Source organism: Oncorhynchus tshawytscha, linkage group LG01 (assembly GCF_018296145.1).
Source record: "Oncorhynchus tshawytscha isolate Ot180627B linkage group LG01, Otsh_v2.0, whole genome shotgun sequence".
Lineage (NCBI taxonomy): Eukaryota > Metazoa > Chordata > Actinopteri > Salmoniformes > Salmonidae > Oncorhynchus > Oncorhynchus tshawytscha.
The window spans coordinates 56,813,619-56,838,394 of record NC_056429.1 but is presented as its reverse complement, the minus strand read 5'-3'; the positions used below and the strand labels follow the sequence as shown (position 1 = coordinate 56,838,394).

General features: G+C 46.0%; 1 pseudogene; it reads right to left on the bottom strand.

The window, feature by feature from the left end:
• Positions 1-949: 949 nt before the first annotated feature.
• Positions 950-24,029, bottom strand: LOC112260751 (annotated as a pseudogene).
• Between the last annotated feature and the right edge of the window lie 747 nt (positions 24,030-24,776).

The window sequence follows — 24,776 nt, the reverse complement described above, 5'->3', positions numbered from 1 at the left end:
CCTTAGCTGAGACCTGAAGACTTGTATTAGCTCCACAAACGAATGCCTTGCCTTTAACTCAAGCAGGCTAACACAATCTTGATTTTCTTTACACAAAGAAATCTTTTGCGCCATAATGTAAAGGGACTTGTATTTAGAAAGACCCTTTATGAATTATGTCGAATAAATGTGTTATGAATGTTGTATGAATGATACTGCAACATTCATTAAAGGGTGTAATGACTGGTTTCATAAAGGTGTCATGAATGCTTTATGTATATAAAGTGTCACCGGAAGTGGACTGTCTAATAACGTCTGGTCACAAGTGATGACTCAACGCCTTGTGTAACTGCACCGCTAATGACCCTATGAATGAACATGAGTCAAGGCAGCATTATTTGTGCATAATTATTTGTGCCTGATTGTTGTGGGTGGCGGAGGGATAACACTTTTCGACTGATGAGGAGTTAGGCAAACGATTCATTATTCATCTTTATTTGCTCTTGAGCGGCAGCATACATCATGTTTCTGACCAATGAGGCGCGAGGAGGCTTAATTATTGACAGGATCCCAAACAGAATGAGCCAATCCACGAAGGATCAAAGGGGGGTGTAGGCGGGACTGTACCTACATACATCACAGGCTGCATACATCTCTCTACAGAACACTCACTCATTTGTCTCTTATACAGGGGATATAAACATCATCATCACACAGGCAGATAATTGGGAGATTAGAGCAAGGCCATTGGCTGCATTTACAACCGCTCAACTTAGACCTCCAGAGGGCGCCATTTCCTTACACAGCAGCAAAGTGCACCAGGGGTCGGAAACCAGCAAATCGGGTAAGCCACCCGCCCCAGTGTCTCCCTGTATGAAGCCTGAATGTGTGTATGTGTGTGTGTTTTCAGCTCAAATGAATGGAAACTTAAAGTAAGATAAAGTATGTAGAAGAACGCAGCTCACCTTGCCTAATGCAGAAACAAGTAATGACACAGGATCGCACATCCAACACTGACATAAGGCATGAACGGTAAGTGAACCTGTAAGCATAGTGAAGTAGAAGAAGTAAGTTGCCATGACCTCACTTAGTCAGTATATTCCATGATGTTTCTATCATAGTTGGCCTTTAATCTCTACCCAGTACAGCCAGATAAAGACTGGCCACCCCTCGGAGCCTGGTTCCTCTCTAGGTTTCTTCCTAGGTTCCTGCCTTCCAGGGAGGTTCCCCTAGACGCTGTGCTTCTGCCTCTGCATTGCTTGCTCTTTGGGGTTTTAGGCTGGGTATCTGTAAAGCACTTTGTTAAAACTGCTGATGTAAAAATGGCTTTATGAAATAAATGTGATTGATTAATCAAATATTATAAAGTACTCTGTCGTATCGCAAGGAGGAAATGAATGTAGTAAATACACGAATGCAGTGCCCCCCACCCCCCCCCACACACACACACATAAAAATGAGGGAGAGAGTGATCCAAGCACAGCAGAATCCCATGACTAGAAACTCCCAGGTGAGGAAAGGCCTTCTGCCCAGATTCTCTATTGTAAAACACTAGAACGAGAGAGAGAGAAACATGAGATACTGTACAAAGAGACGGAAAGCAACGAAACTTTAATAACAGGACCGTTAAGAGAGAAAGCTGTGACAGCGCAAACTAACAACCGTTCTCATGACTCCTCCATAGACTCACACCAGTGAGGTCAGCGATGATCTTGACGGCTCCTGTACCCACTGTAGTGTACTGGATCACTGGGGCTGGGATGCCCGCGTTCTCAAAGATGTTGTTGGTATAGAACCAGAGCTGCAAGAGAGAGACAGACACATTTGGGCTTGAGTGGCATGGGCACAGGTGGCACAGCATGGGCACAGCATGGGCAGAGTGTAACAGTGGACAACCACTCACATTCAATTTCAATTCAATTTGGGGCTGTGGGGGAGGTTGACTCTAGACACGGGGGGTAATCAGCATGAGGAACAGACGGAGATAGTGAGAAACCAACACACACAGGTATACACTCCCATTAAACACACAAATACACTCCTCTATCCTGTTGCGCACACAGAAACGGTGACAAGACCTGCCACTTGTCACCTCCACTTAACTTACAGCTCACCTCTGGTATCTGTCTGATACCATCATCATCATCACCACCACCATCTTCATCCTCACTCCCTGTGTTTCAAATAGATTGCCAAAGCTAATTAGCTGCTAAAAATACATTGCAGAGATGAGGCTTCTAATGAGTTCAGCTCTGATGGGTAAAATGTGCACTTGTTGGCCCCAGTCCTCTGGTAACGATTTGAATAATGAAAGCATCTCAGTAGCATAATTCAGGAAGGGATTTAGCTAATCAAATCGCTGTTCATTGATGACTCGTAGTTTTTGGCTCTTACCACACGATCACGAGGCTTCTAAAAGATTAGGCAATATTTGGTCTGCCTTTCAAATGAGCCTCTTGGTGTAGTGGGCCCGACTGTGGTGGGTATGGGTGAGTATGGGTGAGGAGTATGGGTGAGAGAGGGAAGAAGGTACGAGTGGGAGGAGATCGGGAGAAGAGGGTGAGAGAGGGATAAGAGGAAGAAAGGGGGAGTGTAGGAGAGAGAGGGTGAGATATCGAGGGAAGGACATGCAAATGAGTGTGAGGAGGGTGTAAATGATGGGTGAAAGTGGTTGAGGTAGAGAAAGGGCAAGGATTGCTAACAAAGAGGACAAAGAATAACAGAAAGGGCTATAGGGGTGAGGGAAGGAGAGGAGCACTATAGCAAAGAGCTGAGTAGTCTGACAACGTCGCTGCCGGAGAGCTGCATGCCAATGTTGAGGAACACATCAATGAGCAAATGCGAACGCATAGACAGATCCAGTATCGGGCACCATACCGACACAGTCTCCACCGACAACAGAGAGCGCTCCTCCTCCTGCATCTCCTCAATCTGGGGCGGCAGGTAGCCTAGTGGTTAGAACGTTGGACTAGTAACTAAAAGGTTGCAAGATTGAATCCCTGAGCTGACAAAGTAAAAATTTGTCCTTCTGCCCCTGAACAAGGCAGTTAACTCACTGTTCCTAGGCCGTCATTGAAAAGAAGAATTTGTACTTAACTGACTCACCTCGTTAAATAAAGGTAAAAATAATAATAATCTCCAACTGGATGTTTCACTTGGGCCGGTACCATTTCAATGCTGATGTAGGAAATAAAACAGGAAGTTACAACACTGACCCAAGGAAAATGAATATTACTTGAACTTTGTTATTCACGGTTGACTAAAGATGTTGGCACATGACTAGAATAACAAGATTGACACAGGAAATTAACACAGCCATGAGGTTACACGATTCACACTATTCAGACACTAAGTATGTGACCTTGTCCCAATGGAGTCAAGCATTCTGACCTGCAATGGTGGCGTAGACATTGTGCTTCTCAAACAGCATGTATTGGGGCTCTCCGGAAACCATGGCAACAGCATCAGCTGGACGAAGGTGGTTACCACCACCAGCGAGAGGAACAGGGTCCGGGGCTCCTCCTGTAACCATGACAACAGGTGTCCCTAACATATCGTCCACATGTAGCCCAAAATAAGCGATACCTAAACCATTGAAAACAATTTCACCATTCAATGTCAATGACACTGCAGATGAACACATAAACATGACTAAACATATGCTTCTCTAAAGTAAGATAAATATAAGCATATGAACGCCACGTTTAAAGTTGAATGTTTTTCCTGGAAATGGTCTTTGGCGTGCCTTTCCCAGAAGTTTGTGTAGACCCAGGATCTGGGCCGAGAAGACCCCACCACGCAAGTTCTTAGCAGCTATCCCCCCCATGTTCATGGCATCACACTCAGAGAGGTACCTACACAATAAAACACAACAATGACAACGGGGATGTTTTTTTCCCCAGTCTGAAAACAGACAGCAGTGAGCAAACCACTCACCTTCTTTTCATTGCAACATCCGTAACTTTATCCAGATACTGTGCAACATTTACATGTGTAGATTTCTGACTGATTGAACCTTGACCCTTATCCTAATATTAATTCAAACTCTCACCCCTGAACATCACCCCTCTCATTGAGTGGACACACTGGTTTGTTTGTAACGGAGTGGATCCCCGTGACAAAGCGGCAGAGAGCTACAGATCCTTCTGAAGTCCATGAGTGATCCAGTGATGAACACCAACACTGTCAAGTTCACCACCGTGCCTTTCCTACATACACATGCACACATGCACAAACACACACACACACACACACACACACACACACAAGCTATGGTTGGCCGTCCACCATTAAAACGCTTAGATTATCAGAGCCAGCTAATTAATGTACCAAACCCAAAACTGTTGTATTTATGCATTTGCACAAGCAGTTCATAAAAGCACACGGACCAGATGCAATAGCAGGCGTACGTATATTCGTTTTATGACAGAGTAGTAAAGTCTCCCCCCAATATACAGTCAAGGAGGACGTGCAGAGTTCTGATCACCCATAAAACACTGCTGGGTGACGAACTTGATCAGCTCATACCTGTGCTCGTAAATTGTTCTCTTTCATTAGCATATAAATGTCCAGTGAGATCGTTTGAATGCTTCAGATAAATAAGATCTAAGCCAGCACTGAATACCAAAAAAGATTTAAAGAGTTGGGCAGAGGGTACAGAGAGGGCACTGACTGCACGCCAATGGTGTGGTGCCCCATAACCAATCAGAGTTGCGCCATAACCAATCAGAGCTGCAGTAGGCCTATACGCAAATACGCAGCGGACTATGGCCCTGCATCGCTAGAGGCGTCACTACAGACCCGGGTTCGCTCCAGTAGCTTGTAGCTTGTCGTTCACATTCGCACCCTTGGGCCAGACTACTATGTATAGGGGACAGGTAGTGTGCAGTGCAGAGGGGACAGAGCGAATGTACCGCAATCTTCCATCTAAGCCGCGCAGCTACACCTGGACTGCCGAGCAGAAGAAATATCAGCCCCTGTGAAGTTCACTCAACTTTCTAGAGTTTCCCCTGTTAGTTAAAACCTCTACAGGATCGGTGTCCCCCCAACGGGATGGTTATGCTAAGGTAGGCTTATGTGATTAACATGAGGTTGTAAGTAACGTGAACATTTCCCAGGATATAGACATATCTGATATGGGCAGAAAGCTTAAATTCTTGTTAATCTAACTGCACTGTCCATTTTTCAGTAGCTATTGAGGTGAAATAATACCCTGCTCTTGTTTGAGGAGAGTGCACAATTATGAACTTGAAAATGTATTAATAAACCATTAAGGCACATTGGCGCAGTTTTGATACAACATTTGAACATATATGAACATAAATGGTTCATTTGATCAGTCTAAAACTTTGCACATACACTGCTGACATCTAGTGGCCAAAATCTAAGTTGTGCCGGGGCTCGAATAATACATTACGGCCTTTCTCTTGCATGTTTTTTTCCTTGTGTTATCTTTTACCAGATAGAATGTGTTATATTCTCCTACATTCATTTCACATTTCCAAACATTTCAAAGGTGTTTCCTTTCAAATGGTAACAATAATATACATATCCTTGCTTCAGGTCCTGAGCTACATGCAGGTAGAGTTGGATATGTCATTTTAGGCAAAAATCGAGGGTTAGATCCTTAATTAACACTATCAACGTTTCCCTTTACTGTGGGAATTGTGATCGAATCAACGCAATATTAACCACTTTCAATGCAACATAACAAAATAAACTATGCAAGAGATTTTGTTGTAGGCAGAGTGCATCGGAGTAGGACCGTATTCTACACAGACCGGTGCGCCATAACCAATCAGAGCTGCAGTAGGCCTATACGCAAATACGCAGCGAACTATGGCACTGCATCGCTAGAGTCATCACTACAGACCCGGGTTTGATCCCAGGCTGTGTCGCAGCCGGACGCAACTGGGAGACCCATGAGGTGGCGCACAATTGTCCCAGCGTCCTCCACGTTAGGGGAGGGTTTGGCCGGCCGGGATGTCCTTGTCCCATTGCGCTCTAGTGACTCCTTGTGGCAGACCGGGCGCATGTACGCTGACTTTGGTCGCCAGCTGTACGGTGTTTCCGACACATTGGTTAAGCGAGCTGTGTGTCAAGAAGCAGTGCGGCTTGGTGGGGGTCGTGTTTCGGAGCAAGCATGGCTCTCGACCTTTGCCTCTTCCGAGTCTGTACGGGAGTTGCAGTGATGGGACAAGATTGTAACTACCAATTAGATATCACGTAAAAGGGGTAAAAAGTACAAACACAAAAAAACTATAAATAAACAAAACAATGTAACTTAAAGCGGGTACAGGCTGTGTTCACAGTAAACACAAGCCGGAAGTTGCACAGAAATTCACTCAGTGCCGGAAAAAAAGAGAGGGAACATTGGTAGCTTGTACAAAGAGTTACAACTCTAAAGGGCACAGGGTAAGTAAACACTATGCACTCTGAAAGGCAGACAGGACGGACATTGTGTACTCTGAAGGGCAGAGGAGACCAAGGGAGCCAGGACAGAGTGATCTCTAGGGTCAGAGGGCAGAAGGTCACTCAGGGGTGATAGATGGAGGCACAATCTAATGCCCTCAGTGGTGTGTGTATATGTGAGAGGCTCAGAGTGCCAGGCAGGGTGCCATTGCCCAGAGCTCCAGATGCTGCAGTGTGTCTCTGAGGCTGTTCATGTCAATTGGCCAACAGCCAACCTGCAGCTGCAGAGTCTGGAGGGCTTAGCCATTGACCAAAACCAAATCAAAGGTCTTCAAAGGACACGACTTTCCAAATCTAGTCATGTCTTCCCTTTCGTTGGGTCCATTCTAACAACATGCATTACACATACAAAGATGTAAATACAGATGTACACCGTCTCGAATGGGGAGCAGAGAATAGTTGACTTATGAAACCCAATACATTATGGTGGAATCATCCTGTGTAAACCCTGTATAGGACTTGGAGTCACTGGGTCTCACCTGGTGACCAGCATGCGCACCATGAGGGATCCCAGTACACCCCCAATGGCAAAGATAGACACGGTGAGAGAGAACATGCGGGTCAGAGCCTCCCCATCCAGCCTTTGTGCCATGACTGACATCCTATTGTAGAAGTCTAATGTGCTGAGGGATAGAGAGAAACAGAGAGAAAGACAGAGAGAGAGAGAGAAAGAAAGAGGGGGGATGGAAAGAGTATTACTTCAACAGTATTACTACTGTTAATCACTATGTTGATTTTTCATTGATTTCATTTGTTCTTGTGCTCTTGCTTTGGCAGTGTAAGTAAGATACCGATCATGCCAATACAGCTCATTGAGTAGAATTAAATTGAGAGGAGAAAATAAATGTTATCACATAACCATCATCTGACACCATTCAAATCACTGTATGACATATCGTGTGTCATACATCGTACAATGGGTTAGAAAATGTCACTACGACTTCAATTTGTCACCGGCATCAAAACATACAACGCACTCCCTAATTGCCATTCTTGCATTCCTAAAATGACTTCCAAAATGCCAATGCCAATGAGAAAGCCCCACTCACATTCAATCCATCTCGATCTGGCCAATCAGAGCCTATGGAGGGGAATGCAGAATCACAGCCAAACTGGAAGTCCTTGTCATGAGGCCCGTGCTGCTCCTCTCTCCTTGGCATTTTCGGGTCACAGACCAGGACTAATTCAATTCCACTTGCATTGTTCACTCGCACTGTCAGCTAGCTCCATTGTGTCTGTGGAATGTGTGCGTGTGTGTGCATGTGTGTGTGTGTGCGTGTGTGCGTGTGTGCGTGCGTGCATGCGTGTGTGTGACGTTTGTTCTGACAGTAATTTGACCTTAGTGTGTTTCAACCATAGAAACAGAAAAATGTTGATCATGCTCTAAATATATGAAAAAACAAATGGTGACATTTTTTATTATTCAGTCTACTTCCTTCAATCAGTCAATATTTTTTATAAAGACCTTTTTACATCAGTAGATATCAAAGTGCTTATACAGAAACCCAGCCCAAAACTACCAACAGCAAGCAATAAAGATGTATAAGCACAGTTTCAAGGAACAACTCCCTAGAAAGGCAGGAACCCGGGAAGAAACCTAGAGAGGAACCAGGCTGGGAGGGGTGGCCAGTCCTCTTCTGGCCATGCTGGGTGGTAATTTGAAGAGTATATTGCTATTAAGACCAGATCATTCTTCAAGATGTTCAAACGTTCGTAGATGACCGTCAGGGTCAACTAATAATCACAATGGTTCCATAGCTACAGCCAGAACAGCAGAAACTGGATCAGCAGCATGGCCAGGTGGACTGGGGACGGGGACATCCAGGAGTCATCAGGCCAGGTAGTCCTGAGGCATGGTCATTGGGCTCATGTCGTCCGGGAGGGGAGAGAGAGAGATGGAGAATTAGGGGGCGCATACTTAAATTCACACAGGACACCAGATAAGCCAGACTGGGGGGTGGGTTGTGGGGGGGGTGGGGGGGGCTGTCGCCCCGTCTGATGATACCCCTACCCATATCCAACCAGGCAGGATATAACCCCACTCACTTTGCCAAAGCCCAGCACCCACACCACTAAAGGGATATTAACAGACTTAACTTACTACCCTGAGACGAGGCAGAGTATAACCCACAAAGATCTCCTCCACCTCACAAGCCCGAGGGGGCTCAAACCGGACAGGAAGATCACGTCAGTGACTCAAACCACTCAAGTTGAGAATAGCGAGAATAAAAGCCTGGCACAACGTCAAGCACCCTGTCACGCCCTGGTCTTAGTATTTTGTGTTTTCTTTATTATTTTGGTCAGGCCAGGGTGTGACATGGGTTTATTGTGGTGTGTTTTGTCTTGGGGTTTTGTTAGGTATTGGGTTTGTGGCTTAGTGGGGGTATCTAGCATAGTCTATGGCTGTCTGGAGTGGTTCTCAATCAGAGGCAGGTGTTTATCGTTGTCTCTGAATGGGAACCATATTTAGGCAGCCATATTCTTTGAGTGTTTCGTGGGTGATTGTTCCTGTCTTTGTGTTTGTTGTCACCAGATAGGCTGTTTAGGTTTTCGTACGTTTATTGTTTTTGTTAGTTTATTCATGTATAGTTTTCTCATTAAAAATCATGAATAACCACCACGCTGCATTTTGGTCCGACTCTACTTCACCTAAAGAAAACCGTTACACACCCCTCCTAGGGACGGCATGGAAGAGCACTAGTAAGCCAGTTACTCAGCCCCCGTAATAGGGTCAGAGGCAGAGAATCCCAGTGGAGAGAGGGGAGCCGGCCAGGCAGAGATAGCAAGGGTGGTTCGTCGCTCCAGTACCTTGTCATTCACATTCACACCCTTGGGCCCGACTACACTCAATCATAGGACCTACTAAAGAGATAAGTCTTCAGTAAAGACTTAAAGGTTGAGACCGAGTCTGCATCTCTCACACGGATAGGCAGACCATTCCATAAAAATGTAGATCTATATGAAAAAGCCCTGCCTCCAGCTGTTTGCTTAGAAATTCTAGGGACAATCAGGAGACCTGCGTCTTGTGATCGTAGCAGACGTGTAGGTATGTATTTTTCATTGAAATGTCGCATAATAGTGAAAGCTGTCATTGTGTTTCCGAATGACATCACCAAGAGGTAGAATATACTTTCTTAAATGTGTGACTCAGTGTTCTGACGAGAGTTCAAACATGGAAATCCAATGTAGAACTGCATGACATTTAAATGTTTGGCTTACATGGGGGGAGATGGACTTACATGGGGAATTGATCCCAAAATGCTAATTGTTTGTAGTAGTTAGTTTAATAACAAAACTGATTGCAGTCACTGCAAGGTAAGGAAACAAATATCTAATTATAGCACGCACCCCTGAGGGGCACCCGTGTTGAGGATCAGCATGGCAGATGTGTTGTTACCTACCCTTACCACCTCGGGGCAGCCCATCAGGAAGTCCAGGATCCAGTTGCAGAGGGAGGTGTATAGTCCCAGGGTCCTTAGCTTAGTGATGAGCTTTGACGGCACTATGGTGTTGAACGTTGAGCTGTAGTCAATGAATAGCATTCTCACGTAGGTGTTCCTTTTGTCCAAGTGGGAAAGGGCAGTGTAGAGTGCAATAGAGATTGCATTATCTGTGTATCTGTTGGGGTGGTATGCAAATTGGAGTGGGTCTAGGGTTTCTGGGATAATGATGTTGATGTGAGCCATGACCAGCCTTTCAAAGCACTTCATGGTTACAGACGTGAATGCTACAGGTCGGTAGTAATTTAGGCAGGTTACCGTAGTGTTCTTGGGCACAGGGACCATGGTGGTCTGTTTGAAACATGTTGGTATTACAGACTCAGTCAGGGAGAGGTTGAAAATGTCAGTGAAGACACTTGCCAGTTGGTCAGCGCATGCACAGAGTACACATCATGGTAATACGTCTGGCCCTGCGGTCTTGTGAATGTTTAAAGGTCTTACTTACATCGGCTACGGAGAACGTGATCACACAGTCATCTGGAACAGCTGATGCTCTCATGCATGCTTCAGTGTTGCTTGCCTCGAAGCGAGCATTGAAGTAATTTAGGTAGTCTGGTAGACTCGTGTCACTGGGCAGCTCGTGGCTGTGCTTCCCTTTTGTAGTCCATAATAGTTTCCAAGCCCTGCCACATCTGATGAGCGTTGGAGCCGGTGTAGTAGGATTCAATCTTAGTCCTGTATTGACTCTTTGCCTGTTTGATGGTTCGTCTGAGGGCATAGCGGGATTTCTTATAAGCGCCCGGGTTAGAGTCCCGCTACTTGAAAGCGGCAGCTCTACCTTTTAGCTCAGTGAGGATGTTGCCTGTAATCCATGGCTTCTGGTTGGGGTCTGTACATACGGTCACTGTGGGTACGACGTCATCAATGCACTTATTGATGAAGCCAGTGACTGAGGTGGTGTACTCCCCAATGCCATCTGAAGAATCCCGGAACACATTCCAGTCTGTGCTAGAAAAACAGTCCTGTAGCTGAGCATCTGCGTCATTTGACCATTTCTTTATTGACCGAGTCACTGGTGCTTCCGGCTTTAGTTTTTGCTTGTAAGAAGGAATCAGGAGAATAGAATTATGGTCAGATTTGCCAAATTGAGGGAGAGCTTTGTACATGTGTCTGTGGGAGTAGTAAAGGTGGTCTAAAACATAAAACGGCAGCCATCCCCTCCGGCGCCGTTCTTCCAGAATTGTGTGATGTGGGTGTTGTGTTTGTTTGTGTTCTGTTATGTAGTTTATTACATTCCTATTTATTTAAAACCAATATGATCTCAGCTGCATTTCATGTTATGCACACTCTCAGACAACCATGTTTGGCAAAAGTGTTTCACAGTTCTCGGCGTTCGCTCTTTCTGTCCTTTTCATTCTTTCTCTCCTCCTTATTGCCCAATGTCTGTCTGTCTGTCTGTCTGTCTCTGTCTCTGTCTCTGTCTCTGTCTCTCTCTCTTTTCACCACCCTGTGACTCCAGATTGAAGATTGTGTTTATTGAAGGAGAAGGGGTAGAGTTTCTTAGTGAGTGTTCCTTGCATTGGCTCAACACACCATAGACCTGATCATGTTAAGTCACTTAGATTGACGGCTCAACACACACACACACACACCACATACAGTTAACTGTGGTTGAATGTGATTAGGGACTGATAAAATAATAGGATAATGAACTGCTGACTATACAGGCTCTCAATAGTGCTGTTGGAGCAGGGAGGCCCCCTGGTGGCCATGTCATTGACCTCTAAGTGACACTGTCTGATTCACATATTCCTTGGCTGCCCTCTGCATGTGTGACAACTGACGATGCAGCTTTGTGCCAGCCTCACACAGTGAGAACATTCCACGAGTTAATGTTCCCCCTTATTCTCCCGGCAATGCATTCATTTGATTTTCTACCTGTTGTCGAATTTACCTTTAAACATTTCCTACCATGTTGTAAGGCTATCCCAGTAATTGTAAATACTTACCAAAGTCATCTTACTCAGTGTTTCCTGGTCCTGGGGGGACCCAAATGGACGTATAGAAAGTCAATGAGCTAATGTGGACCAGACCCAGCTGCTATTGCATTTGTGTCTATGGGAGACCCACCCCGTTAAGTAGACCAGAACTGACAAAAAAATGTCAATGGTAAACGGCCTGAGTGAACTATCTTCCTTTATCCACCATCTTTGGTAAAGACTGTTGTCCAGAGCCTTCCTGGCCGTGAGACACGTTACTTTCTCAGAGTGAGTCAAGAGGAATTCACTGAGGTTGGATGGATCTGGGATTGACAGAGAGTTCTGACCTCAAAGAAGAGATGAGTAAGGAATGCAGTTCCAAATTGAACATTAGCACCTGACCTTGGGACTTCTTGAAGATAGGGATTGGATTGGTCCAATCAGAGGTCGTCTAGATGGAGCTGTTACTAAATTGCTCATTTCTAGCCAGATCTGCAAGAATCAAATCAAATCAAATTGTATTTGTCAAATGCGCCGAATACAACCCTTAACCAACAATGCTTTAAGAAGTTTTAAGAAAATAAATAGATAAGTAGAAAATAGAAAATAAAAGTAACAAATAATTAATCAGCAGCAGTAAAATTACAAGCGAGGCTATATACAGGGGGTACCGGTACAGAGTCAATGTGCGGGGGCAACGGTTAATCGAGGTAATTGAGGTAATATGTAAATGTAGGTAGAGTTAAAGTGACTGCATGGATTATTAACTGAGAGTAGCAGCAGCATAAAAGAGGGGTCTGGGTAGCCCTTTGATGAACTGTTCAGCAGTCTTATGGCTTGGTAGTAGAAGCTGTTAAGAAGCCTGTAAGCATGATATTGGGTTAAGTATTGGGACACAAGTCCTGTGTGCTGCACTGAACTCCGTCCCCCATGTCACCCTGTGCTGCATTCAGTTCTTTCCCCATGTGCTCCCTCCTCTGTTGTGGTGCCATTGGCTGCGGCCCCTAACGGTCTCTGGGGCGGTAGCTAGGGGGAGGGGCAGGAAGATGGATTACCCTCCACCATATTGGCCATCAGCTCCAATCAGCAGTGGGGCAGGAAATGGATGGTTCTAATTTGTTATCATTATTATTATAACAGCCATAATGCTCAGACAGACACACACACGCCGCTCGCTGTCATCACCGTGAAATGCACCCATTAGTTATGTGGGAGACAGCCTGTGTGCGTGTGCGTGTGTGTGTGTGTGCCTGCTGCAGTGAGAAGCTATGGCGGATTCACACGCAGTCCCTCCCACTCCCTTCACTAGCATGATATTGCATCTAATTATTCCCTCTCCACAGAGGCTCAGAGAGACTGAGCACACATTCATTTATACCACCACAGCAGTCTGGTATGGATTCATAGACACACGTTTCTAATGCTGACAGAAATATTTAAAATGTGACCGTTTTGTATGATTTTCCAGGCAACTTTCTTGTGAAGCAGTCTATTCATTCTGAATGTACTGTAGTCATTGGCGGGATAATGCAGTGGCCACTGTACACCTAAAGCTGTTGGTCTCTTTGTCAAGTCTCGTGTGTGTGTGTGTGTGTGTGTGTGTGTGGCCCTCAGGGTCTCCGTGGAGGCTGGGCTCTGAGATGAAAACACTGATTAGATCTGATCTCGAGTCCAAATGTTAGCCTCCAGTTTACACACACACCAGCCCAGAAAGCAGAGTGAATAACACACAATCAATACTGTCCATTACTGAGCTCTGATACACTTCTCAGTCTGACCCTTGCCTCAACACCCACAGATTGTGTTGTTCACAGACCCAAACTGCCCTTTCACTGGCAATGTGCGTTCGTGTTAATGTGTTTGTGTGTGTCATAGTATTTGTGCAGTGTGGTGTGGCTGGGTCTTGGGTGCATGTGTTCTGAAGTGTTGGGTCTGTGGTGTGGCCGTGTTGCTGTTGGTGTTTGGTTGGGTCTCTCCCAGCCTCTCCAGTTAGGTCTGCTCCCTGAAGCATGAGCAGCACACACTCAAGCTGCCTCAACAGCCTGCCAGCTAATGGGCTTTGGGCATGTTGTGTGTGTACAGAATACACCAGACTAGATAGAACGTCTATGTAATTTCCAGCCTTCTACTCTATTTCATACTGATGGTGGGAACCATACTTTCTCTGCACTGATAATGTATTCACCCAGCTTGGAATGCATCCAGTCCTCCGTTAGGCTAGGTTAATCAATAGGCACTTTGTGTTTGTGTGTGTGTGAGTGTGCATGTGTGCGTGCGGGTGTGTGTTGTGTTAAGGTCAGCAGTCACTGGCAATGTGTGTTAAGAGGCGGTGGTAGAGAGTTGTTTAAAGCTTGCACCAATTAACTTTCAGCATGATGAATGAGGGGGGCGTGCAGCCGTGTGTGAGTTTGGAGGGCCGCTTTGTGTGCGATGACAGACTCAGCTGCTCATCTTGAGGAGGGATGGGGGGGGGGGTTCATAAATCTGCAGATTGCTGGGTACACCCACCTATAATGATGTCAATCTGCACCCACACACACACACGTACACTCACACACACACACATTGGAGCTGTCAGGCTGTGATCAGTCACAGCTAGCTCTGACAAAAGACTCACACGCCCGGGACAAACACCCTTCTCATTTGCATAGAGAATGAACCCCTGCAACAGTGGGTAGAGGCACAGGGGTCAAACATCTTTATAAGGGGTGTCACTAATCTCCCACACCTCACCCACCGAGTGTGCGAAGCAGGGATTGTGCCTCTCTCTCTCTCATACACACATACACACACACACACACACACACACACACACACACACACAAAGAGTAGTGGGGACTGGGCTAGTTCCGTGGGCTGGTTGCCACTGGTATACTGAGTGCCAATCAGTGGAGGCTGATAGGAGGAGCTATCGGAAGACGAGCTCATTGTAATGGTTTGAAGTGAATAAATGGAATGGATTCCATATGTTTGATGTGTTTGATACCATTCCATCAATTCCATTCCAGCCTTTACAATGAGCCCATCCTCCTACAGCTCCTCCCACCAGCCTCCACTGGTGCCAATGTATACTTGTGTTAATTTATTTAAGTCACTTTGTCTGCACAGTGTTTGTGTGTGTGTGTGTGTGTGTGTGTGTGCACAGGCGTGCGCAGGCGTGCGTATGGTCTTGGCTTCAAAATCTCACCAGTGGGAGCACACTGCTGTTGTAATCCAATTACGGGAGCATAAGCAATTTGTTAGACAGTTCTTATAATGTAGCCGTGTCCTAATAAACTCTGACTGTAATAACTGTGCTGAGCAAGAGCATAAATCTGAGAGGGTTTGGGAATACAGCTGCACTGCTCCCAAAGCCATCATCAGCACTGTGTGTCTGTGTTTGTGTGTGTGTGTGTGCATATATGAGATCAGCAATTTGTAGTTTCTCTCTCTAGCCCTGTACTAAATGTTGTCCTTCCATCAGAGATCAGAGACTCTTTAGTCTGTAGTCAGAGTAGCTGCAGTTTGGGATTCTACCGTTATACAGTACATTCAGAAAGTATTCAGACCCCTTGACTTTTTCCACATTTTGTTACATTACAGCCTTATTCTAAAATGTGTGAAATGTTTTTTTTACCTCATCAACCTACACACAATAACCCATAATGACAAAACAAAAACAGGTTTAGACATTTTTGCAAATGTATTAGAAATAAAAAAAAACGGAAATATTACATATACAGAAGTATTCAGACTCTTTACGTAGTACTTTGTTGAAGCACCTTTGGCAGCGATTACAGCTTCAAGTTTTCTTGGGTATGACGCTACAAGTTTGGCACACCCGTATTTGGGGAGTTTATCTCATTCTTCTCTGCAGATCCTCTCAAGCTCTGTCAGTTTGGATGGGGAGCATTGTTGCACAGCTATTTTCAGGTCTCTCCAGAGATGTTCGATCAGGTTCAAGTCCGGGGTCTGGCTGGGCCACTCAAGGACATTCAGAGACTTGTCACGAAGCCACTTCTGCGTTGTCTTGGCTGTGTGCTTAGGGTAGTTGTCCTGTTGGAAGGTGAACCTTTGCCCCAGTCTGAGGTCCTGAGCGCTCCCAAGACGGTTTTCATCAAGGAACTCTTTGTACTTTGCTCAGTTCATCTTTCCCTCGATCCCGACTAATCTCTCAGTCCCTGCCGCTGAAGAACATGGTAGGCATGGTGCCAGGTTTCCTCCAGACATGATGCTTGGCATTCATGCCAAAGAGTTCAATATTGGTTTCATCAGATCAGAGCATATTGTTTCTCATGATCTGAGAGTCTTTAGGTGCCTTTTGTCAAACTCCAAGTGGGCTGTCATGTGCCTTTCAATAAGGAGTGGCTTCCATCTGGCCACTCTACAATAAAGGCCTGATTGTTGGAGTGCTGCAGAGATGGTTGTCCTTCTGGAAGGTTCTCCCATCATCACAGAGGAGCTCATAAGTTCTGTCAGCATGACAAATCAAATCAAATGTTATTGCTCACATACACATGGTTAGGAAATGGTATTGTGAGTGTAAAGCAATATCTAATCCCTGACCAAGACCTTTCTCCCCCAATTGCTCAGTTTAGCTGGGCGGCCAGCTCTAGGAAGAGTCTTGGTGGTTCCAAACTTCTTCCATTTAAGGATGATGGAGGCCACTGTGTTCTTGGGGACCTTGGGTGTTTGCCTTTCCAAATCATGTCCAATTAATTGAATTTGTCATAGGTGGACTCCAGTCAAGTTCTAGAAACATCTCAAGGATGATCAATGGAAACAGGGTGCACCTGAGCTCAATTTCGAGTCTCATAGCAAAGGGTCTGAATACTTATGTAAATAAGGTATTTCAATGTGTATTTTTTATACATTTGCTAAAATTTGTAATAATCTGTTTTCACTTTCTCATTCAAATCAATCAAATCAAATCAAATTTGACGAGTCACATGCGCCGAATAAAACCTGTGTAGACCTTCCAGTGAAATGCTTTCTTACAAGTAGACCTTCCAGTGAAATGCTTTCTTACAAGTTGACCTTCCAGTGAAATGCTTTCTTACAAGTTGACCTTCCAGTGAAATGCTTTCTTACAAGTAGACCTTCCAGTGAAATGCTTTCTTACAAGTAGACCTTCCAGTGAAATGCTTTCTTACAAGTAGACCTTCCAGTGAAATGCTTTCTTACAAGTAGACCTTCCAGTGAAATGCTTTCTTACAAGTAGACCTTCCAGTGAAATGCTTTCTTACAAGTAGACCTTACAGTGAAATGCTTTCTTACAAGCCCCTAACTGACAGTGCAGTTAAGAAAATATGGATTAGAATGAGAGATACAAGTAACAAGTAATTAAAGAGTAGCAGTAAAAAAAATAACAATATATACAGGGGGGGGTGCCAGTACAGAGTCAATGTGTGGGGGCACCGGTTAGTTGAGGTAATATGTACATGTAGGTAGAGTTAATTAAAGTGACTACGCAGAGATGACAACAGAGAGTGGCAGTGGTGTGGAGAGGGGGGGAGGGGGGGGGGGCAGGGCAATGTCAATAATCTGGATGTTCAGGAGTCTTATGGTTTGGGGGTATTGTGTGTCAATTGATGAGGGGAAAAGTATATTCAATACATTTTAGAATAAAGCTGTAACGTAACAAAATGTGGAAAAAGTCAAGGGGTATGAATACTTTCTGAATGCACCGTATATGCCAAATATATATTTAAATGTATTTTTTTCCCATTTCTGTATACACAGGAGGCAGTCTGTAAGTATCAGTCACCACAGAGATATACCACATACGAGAGGAAGTGCTGACTGATGTGTAGGGCGGGCTATGTCCCCAATGACTCATCAGGAGATATTGACCACCTGTCATAATTGTCTGAATGTAATTCCAAATATGCTGGCTTTGATAAAAGTATGGTTTAATGGACGTGGACAGCATGAAAGGTAAAAGCAGGAACAACTAATGCCACATGTTCAACGAGAAAACAACTCAAACTTATTCAGTGCCGTAAAACCTGCTAAGGTAGACGGTATGTATGCAAGAGTTCAAGGCATTTTCATTGACAACCTATTTAAAACACCCTATCGTAGTTTGACCGAACTATATATGGGTTAACATGCATGTAAACAGAGTGAAGGCTAGAGATCATCTATTGAGATCAGATGCGGCTTGTCCAAAACATAGCAGAAGGCCATTTCTCACTATATTCATCAAGCACTGTGTGTTGATGGGTTCATTACCATCAAATTAGTGCTAGAAATCATGGCGGAGCTCTGAAATGAGGTGGAAAGACAGCCCTGATAAGATTAATGATAAATACATTAGCCAAGTGCTAGCATAGCTCTGGAGTGATTGATGATGTACACATTAGCAGTATGGTAGCATGTAAGACTGGTAAGATAAATGATAAATACCTTAGTGTTGTGTTAGCCATGTGCTAGCTTGTAACACGTTTGAGACCAACCACTCACAGCCCACTAGTATGTGCTGGTAGGGGTGCCATCTTAACAACTGGTGAAAAACAAACAGTTTGTCTGCAACCCTTTTGTAACAGTTCGCAGAAATCATTTGTAGCCTATTTATTCTTCAAAAATACACTGAACAAAAAATATAAACGCAACATGTAAAGTGTTAGTTCCATGTTTCATGAGCTGAAATGAAAGATCCCAGAAATGTTCCACATGCTGAAAATGCCTATTTCTCTCACATTTTGAGCACAAATTTGTTTACATCGCTGTTAGTGCGCATTTATCTTTTGCCAAGATAATCCATCCACCTGACAGGTGTGGCATATCAATAAGCTGATTAAACAGCATGATCATTACACAGGTGCACTTTGTGCTGGGGACAATGAAAGGCCCTTCTAAAATGTGCAGTTTTGTCACACAACACAATGCCACAGATGACTCAAGTATTGAGGGGAGTGTGCAATTGGCATGCTGACTGCAGGAATGTCCACCAGAGCTGCTGCCAGATCATTGAATGTTCATTTCTCCAACGTCATTTTAGAGAATGGTATTTGGGCAGGCATATGCTACGGACAACAAACATAATTGCATTTTACGGATGGCAATTTGCATGTACAGAGACACCGTGACGAGATCCTGAGGTACACTGTCACGCCATTCATCCGCCGCCATCACCTCATGTTTCAACGTGATAACGCACAGCCCCACATCACAAGGATCTGTACACAATTCCTGGAAGCTGAAAATGTCCCAGTTCTTCCATGGCCTGCATACTCACCAGACATGTCACACCTCGAGCATGTTTTCGGAGGCTCTGCATCGACGTGTACAAAAGTGTGTGCTATTTCCTGCCAATATCCAGCAACTTCATACAGCAATTGAAGAGGAGTGGGACAACATTCCACATGCCACAATCAACAGCCTGATCAACTATGGAAAGGAGAGTAAAATGGTGAGTAAAATGGTGGTCACACCAGTTACGGACTGGTTTTCTGATCCACTAACAGTTGCATATCTGTATTCCTAGTCAGATTAGGTTCCTAATGAACTCATTTCAATTGACTGATTTCCTTCTATGAAATGTAACTCAGTAAAATCTTCAACATTGTTGCATGTTGCATTTTTATTTTTTTGCTATAAATTAGGCGGAAAATTGAGCTATCCAGGTGAAAAAACAAACGTATTTAGCAGTGACAGCGGAGGGACAAACATTAGAGGCTCAGACAGTGGAGTGTGTGATATGGATATACTGTATGGACTGAGTCTCACTGTTGAGAGTGGCTGTCACAGTTGACAGGGTTTAGCATGGCAGCTAATTTCTGCCGTGGGGGGAAAGAGAATGAAACGGTAACAAACAGTAGTCTGAAGAGCTGCCTCAGGCCCTGTGCATCTGCCATGGAGATGGATACAGGGAGAAGAGGGGGGGGGGTTTAGTCGAGAGGGAGAGGATGAGAAAAGATAGGGAAGGGGCGTTACGATGTGTACATATGTAAATAGTACAGATATATAAAGGGAGGACTTGTTAGAGTGTAGAACCGTAACATTTTGTGAAAAATTATGAAAAGGTAGGAATTAAAATACTGGTAGCATTCAGTGAGAGTATGGCTTGGACTATAGACCCAGAGCTCTGTGTCCCTCTGTAGTGCCCTTTGCTACCTAGGCCCTAGGGGGCTCTGCAAGTGCATGTCAGGGTCAACTGCACCACTCCCACTATATATCAGTTATTATGAGTCTTTAAGTTTTAACTATTAATACACAGTAGATGTTTTGTATCGGATGTCCTAGTGGTGAAGTTTGGTGTAGCAGTAAATAGTTTGTGTGGTAATTATCTGGAGATGAAATGGATCCACAGAGCCAGCAGGAGGGTGATAGCCTCTCTGCCTCCCATTTCCCACCCACTGCTACCATCCCTCACAACGTAGGCAGACATGCGAGAAATTAAGACCGGGCCAATACGGATCGCTACTGCTAACAGGCCAGTCGCATACACATACTGTAGCGGAAACACTCACATAGACAGATACACACACATACTGCTGCGGAAACACTCACACTGACAGATACACACACATACTGCTGCGGAAACACTCACACTGACAGATACACACACATACTGCTGCGGAAACACTCACACAGACAGATACACACACATACTGTAGCGGAATCACTCACACAGACAGATACACACGTACTGTAGCAGAAATCCTCACACAGACAGATGTACCCTATGGCAGAACGCACATATTGAATTTTTCTATTTAAGATACACATCACATACACATCAATGGAGTTGATCACATGCGCGCATACACCCACCCACACACACACACACACACACACGAACACACGCACACACACGCTCACCCAGGCACACCTCCAGTGTCTCCACTGAGTAAAGTGAGTATCCATCTGAGAGAATGTCATCTGTGTAATGGTCAGTCGTTCAGACGGTCTCTTGTCCATTGTCTTCTATGGTCAGATTCAATTTCAGCTGTGTGATTACAGGCTACTGTGCTACTGCAGCCATCTCCCTCTCACTGGTGGGGACTTTAGGGGTCTGGACAAATGTGAAGGCCAATTGAGTTTTAATTTAAATCACGCTGGGATGCTGAGGGCACATCCCTATGCTGGAAATTAACATCCTCCCAAGCACACCCCCACGTGCACACACACGTTGTGAATGTCTACAGCCTGCATGGACACACACACGCGCGCGCGCACACACATACGCTCTGTAGATGTCTACAGCCTGCACCACACCACAGCTGTGTTCACTTCCCGATGTCACTCAGTATATTGCCCCACTGCACACCTGAGTAGTGTTTGCATGCTGCATAGCTTTAGCCCTATCTTTCTCTCCCAATTTTTCACACTGTACCTGTCCCTACCTTCCTCCCTCCACACCCCCATCCATCCCACACTCACTCATCTCCACTCTCTCTCTCTCTCTCTCTCTCTCTCTCTCTCTCTCTCTCTCTCTCTCTCTCTCTCTCTCTCTCTCTCTCTCTCTCTCTCTCTCTCTCTCTCTCTCTCTCTCTCTCTCTCTCTCTCTCTCTCTCTTTCTCTCTTTCTCTTTTTCTCTTTTTCTCTCTCCATCTCTGTGGATTATGAGCCAGAGAGGGATTCCTATTATCCTAATGGGAGAGGCGATGGTGCCCTCCAGCCACGCTCCGATTGGCTCCAGAGCTGTACTTATACACAGCAGCAGAGTTCACTGTGAGTTCAGTGGAATGTGTGTGTGCGTGTGTGCATGCACAGTGATGGGGGAAGAGGAGGCTAGTGAGAGATGGGTAAAGACAGGAAGAAAGAACAGGGTTGGAATCATTAGGAAAGAGTGTTTTTAAATGGTAAATGGTCAGAATGCTATACAGATGAGCATAGATTTTATGCCAGCTGGTTATGTTTTTGCTGACTGATACAAAACTATGAACAAAGTTAGGGAACAGGGCAGGCTACACCTGGAATTATCAAACTATGATTTAGATTTGATTAACATAATCAACACACGTGCACAACACACACACACACACACAGACACACACACACACACACACACAAGGAAGTAATTAGGGTTGCCGTCTGCTACTACACTGTGTATCTTTAGTCCTGACTGAGCAGTCTGGGACACCTGCCCAGCCCCACCCCACAAGTCTGTATCAGTCACAACAACACTAATAGCAATCTGATGCTGTCAGAGTCTATCTAGAAGATAGCGAAGGAGTCAGGCGAAGGACACAGGTAAGAGTAAATAAAACACTGTATTTACTCAATCCAAGACCGTAACAAAAATCCCGTTATCAAACAAGGACAAAACATGATAGAACTCCAACACACGAAAGACAATCACGCACAAACAGAAAGGGAAACCAGAGGGTTAAATAAGGAACGTAATCATGGGATGGGAACCAGGTGTGTAAACAGACAACACAAAAGGAAAAATGAAACATGGATCGGTGGCAGCTAGAAAGCCGGTGACGTCGACCGCCGAACGCCGCCCGAACAAGGAGAGGGAACAACTTCGGTGGAAGTTGTGAAAGTACCCCCCGACGCGCGGCTCCAGCAGCGTGCCGACACCGGCCTCGGGGACGACCCGGGGGACAAGACGCAGGGCGATCCGGATGGAGTCGGTGAAATTCCTTGAGTAACGATGGGTCCAGGATGTCCCCCACCGGTACCCAGCATCTCTCCTCCAGGCCGTACCCCTCCCACCGGGCCTCTCGCCCGCTACCGGCAGGGCAGGTGAAGGGGCAGGTGAAGGGTCGAGAGCCAGACCCGATCCCCCGGTGCATACACCGGGGCCTCACTGCGGTGGCGGTCGGCACTCATCTTCTGCCGCCTGATGGCCCTTTGCAGACGTACATGGGCAGCGCCCCATGTCTCCTCCGAGTGCCGAAACCATTAATCCACCGCAGGAGCCTCGATCTGACTCTGATGCCATGGTGCCAGGACCGGCTGGTAACCTAGCATACACTGAAAAGGTGACAGGTTTGAGCCATCTCTGCCCAGGGGAGAAACACTGCCCACTCCCCCGGCCGGTCCTGGCAATAGGACCGCAGAAACCTACCCACTTCCTGGTTGACTCTTTCCACCTGCCCGTTGCTCTCAGGGTGAAAACCTGAGGTAAGGCTGACCGAGACCATAAACGCCCTCCAGACTTTGGACGTGAATTAGGGACCCCGATCAGAAACTATATCCTCAGGCACCTCGTAGTGCCGGAATACGTGAGTGAATAGGGCCTCCGCAGTCTGTAGGGCCGTAGGGAGACCAGGCAAAGGAAGGAGATGGCAGGACTTATCCCGCGAGGGTGGAAGATCCGTCAGGAAATCCCCCGAGAGGTGTGACCATGGTTGTTGTGGAAGGGGAAGGGGTTGTAATTTCGCTCTGGGCAGGTATCTAGGTGCCTTGCACTGTGCGGACACCGAACAGGAGGACACATAAACCCTCACGTCCTTGGCTAACGTGGGCCACCAGTACATCCCAGCAAGACAGCGCACTGTCCGGCCGATGCCAGGATGACCAGAGGAGGGTGAAGTGTGGGCCCAACAGATCAAACGATCGTGGACATCGAACGGAACATACTTACGCCCAACCGGACACTGGGTAGGAGTGGGCTCTGAACGTGACACCCGTTTCTATGTCTGCGTCCACCTCCCACACCACTGGTGCCACCAGGCAAGAAGCTGGAATAATGGGAGCGGGATCTGCGGACAACTCCTCTGTGTCATACATCCGGGACAGTGCGTCTGCCTTAACGTTCTGGGAACCTGGTCTGTAGGAGAGGGTGAAAGAAAAGCAGGTGAAAAACATGGCCCACCTTGCCTGGCGAGAGTTCAGTCTCCTCGCTGCTCGAATGTACTCCAGATTGCGGTGGTCAGTCCAAATGAGAAAAGGGTGTCTGGCACCCTCAAGCCAATGTCTCCACGCTTTCAAAGCCTTTGACAACAGCCAACAACTCCCGGTACCCCACATCATAGTTTCGCTCCGCCGGGCTGAGCTTCTTCGAAAAGAATGCACAGGGGCGGAGCTTTGGTGGCGTACCCGAGCGCTGAGACAGCACAGCCCCTATCCCTGCCTCGGACGCGTCCACCTCAACTATGAAAGCTAAGGAGGGATCAGGATGAGCCAGCACAGGAGCCGAGGTAAGCAGAGCCTTCAGGTGACCAAAAGCCCTGTCCGCCCCAGCTGACCACTGCTGTCGCACTGGTCCCCCCTTCAGCATTGAGGTAATGGGAGCCGCTTACCTGACCAGAACCCCGGATAAACCTCCGGTAGTAGTTGGAAAACCCTAAAAACCGCTGCACCTCCTTTACCATGGTTGGAGTCGGCCAATTACACACGGCTGAAATGCGGTCATTCTCCATCTCTACCCCTGACGCGGAAAAGCGGTACCCTAGGAAGGAGATGGACTGTTGGAAGAACAGACATTTCTCAACCTTGACGTACAGGTCATGTTACAACAGTCGACCAAGCACCCTGCGTACCAGGGACACATGCTCGGCGCATGTAGCGGAGTATATTAGAATGTCATCTATATACACCACTACACCCTGCCCGTGCAGGTCCCTGAAAATCTAATCTACAAAGGATTGGAAGACTGATGGAGCATTCATTAACCCGTACGGCATGACGAGGTACTGATAATGCCCAGAAGTGGTGCTAAATGCTGTCTTCCACTCATCTCCAGCCCGGATACACACCAGGTTGTAAGCGCTCCTTGAGGTCCAATTTTGTGAAGAAGCGCGCCCCGTGTAATGACTCGGTCATACTGGCTATGAGCGTTTACCGTGATCTTATTTAAACCTCGATAATCAATACACAGGCGCAAACCTCCATCCTTCTTCTTCACAAAAAAAGAAACTCGAGGAGACTGGTGAGATGGAAGGTTGAATGTATCCCTGTCCCAGAGATTCGGTGACATATGTCTCCATAGCCGCCGTCTCCTCCTGTGACAGAGGATACACGTGAC